Below are 2,135 nucleotides of genomic sequence, written 5' to 3'. Positions count from 1 at the left end.
AAAAATTATTATTAACCAGATTGATATGGATTATGAAAAACCAAACAAATACATATTTTTAATATATAATTTAGAACTAATGAGTAGCTGCATCACAAATAATCATTCAAAACTAAAGTATATCTCAATATCACAAATAATCAATCATAATATGTCAAACAAAATAAACAACAACAACAACTAATAAGTTTATATATCTAGGGTTTGATTGGTATATTGGTAAAATATCATTTAATTAAACGGGTCAGACGAGTCAAATGGGTTCCATGCGATAGACACTAACCCAACCCGTTTATTAAACAGGCCAATCATGTCAACCCAAATATGACACTAACCCATTAAGCCCCAACCCATAACCCACTACAACAAAATGTATTTTTAGTGACGAAAAAATTCGTCACTAAAAGTCCAGTTTTTCGTCACTAAAGACTTTTAGTGACGAAATTGGACTTTTAGTGACGAAACTCATTTCGTCATTGTAGCCCCGTCACTAAAAGTCCTAGTGACGAAAAATTTCGTCACTAAAAGTTCGATTTGATTTTTTTTTTTTTTAAACTTTTAGTGACGAAAACATTTCGTCACTAAATGTTTTCCTCACTAAAAACACTATTCAGTGACGAAATATTTTCGTCACTAAAAACACTTTAGTTTACTAAATCATATTTAGTGACGAATAATTTCATCACTAAAACTATGTTCGGGTACATATAGTGACGAAAAAATTCGTCACTAAAACTATTTTTAAGAAAATCCAGGCACATATAGGGATGAAAATTTTCATCACTAAAACCATTTCATTCAAAATTTTGACATATTTAGTGACGAAATTTTCGTCACTAAAACAATTTTTTGGTGCTATATTTGTGACGAAAAAATTTGTCATTAAAACTTATTTTCTGTTTTTATTTTTTTCATGGTTTTGATATTAACCTGTAACCTGTCATTACATTATTAAAACCTCACATTTAAATAACACATTTATTTCAACAACACATTTATAAAAAAAGATCCATACATTCCACAAGTAAAAAATAAAATAAGTATCTAATTCAAACTTCTTCCATACAATAATTGTTTGCAATACATACAATAACTCTACCTAAACCCTATTTTAGAACTAACGGAAGATGTTCTCATATGTCTTCAAGTAATGCCAAAAGTAAATCCCCTAAAAGCCACCAATAAGAAATCTGCACAAATATAAAAACAATAATTCGTTAAAACCGTAAAGTAAAAACATTAACTATGTTAAAAGAAATATTTCTAATAATGCATTAAGAGTAACCACACCAATAAATTAAAATCACAACTCCTAATGTATAAATTGTAGAAAGCAAATAAAGTACTAACCAAAAAGTGTTTTAACTTGAAGTTGAACCACCCCTATAAGTAAGAGCATCATCATAACCCTTGCTCCTTAAAAAGTTAAGAATATTCTTTTGGACCTCATCTTGTTTAGTTCGTGCATCTTGGTCCTTAGCTCGCTCCTCTTGATCTCTAACTCTTGCCTCTTTGAGCTCAATTATCTCATTTTCTAACCGTTGGATATACTCCACCGATGAATTAAAGGAGGCGGTGGTTACTAGAGAAGAGGAAGGTCTCATGCCAAGTCCTTTTACAATACCAGACTTCTTCTTAAACACCAAGTTTAAGATCTCCTCTTGTGTAAGGGGAATAGCATTAGGATCTTGACAATGATCCGCTTGCACTTTGAGAATATTTTCCTATCATTTGAAAGAGAGAAAGAAACAAATAATCACAACATTAATACTATATATGTTATAACTTTAGAAACATGATAGAGATGGAATGATAGACATACATATGTTGCTTCATCTTCAGGATGTATCCACATATTTGTATTTTACCTGCTAATTTCGTGTCGTGTTGTGTTGGGTTTGCAGGTGTCTAATTTTACCACCCCTACCTTCTTATCTATCAAGTAGTACCATATCTACATTAAAGATATATATACACACACATATGAAAGTATTTCTAAGAGAAAAGGCCTCACATGAAGAATTTCGAATTGAATCAAAGTTAGGTTTTTAATATACTAAAAGGGCCTCACATATTATTTACTACTGAAAATGGAGTCATCAAATATCTGTTGTAATTTTCTTCTATCTCAACTC

At 30.5% G+C, this 2,135-nt stretch overlaps 1 long non-coding RNA gene across 1 annotated transcript; it reads right to left on the bottom strand.

The window, feature by feature from the left end:
* Positions 1 to 1,025: 1,025 nt before the first annotated feature.
* On the bottom strand, positions 1,026 to 1,864 carry LOC126706896 (uncharacterized). Its single transcript, XR_007648752.1, has 3 exons — positions 1,823 to 1,864; positions 1,351 to 1,724; positions 1,026 to 1,190 (listed from the first exon to the last, which is right to left on the bottom strand). It is a non-coding gene; the product is annotated as an uncharacterized LOC126706896 (long non-coding RNA).
* Positions 1,865 to 2,135: the final 271 nt, after the last annotated feature.

Source organism: Quercus robur, chromosome 2 (genome assembly GCF_932294415.1).
Source record: "Quercus robur chromosome 2, dhQueRobu3.1, whole genome shotgun sequence".
NCBI classification, from domain to species: Eukaryota; Viridiplantae; Streptophyta; class Magnoliopsida; order Fagales; family Fagaceae; genus Quercus; species Quercus robur.
This window is presented reverse-complemented; position numbering and strand designations above follow the sequence as displayed.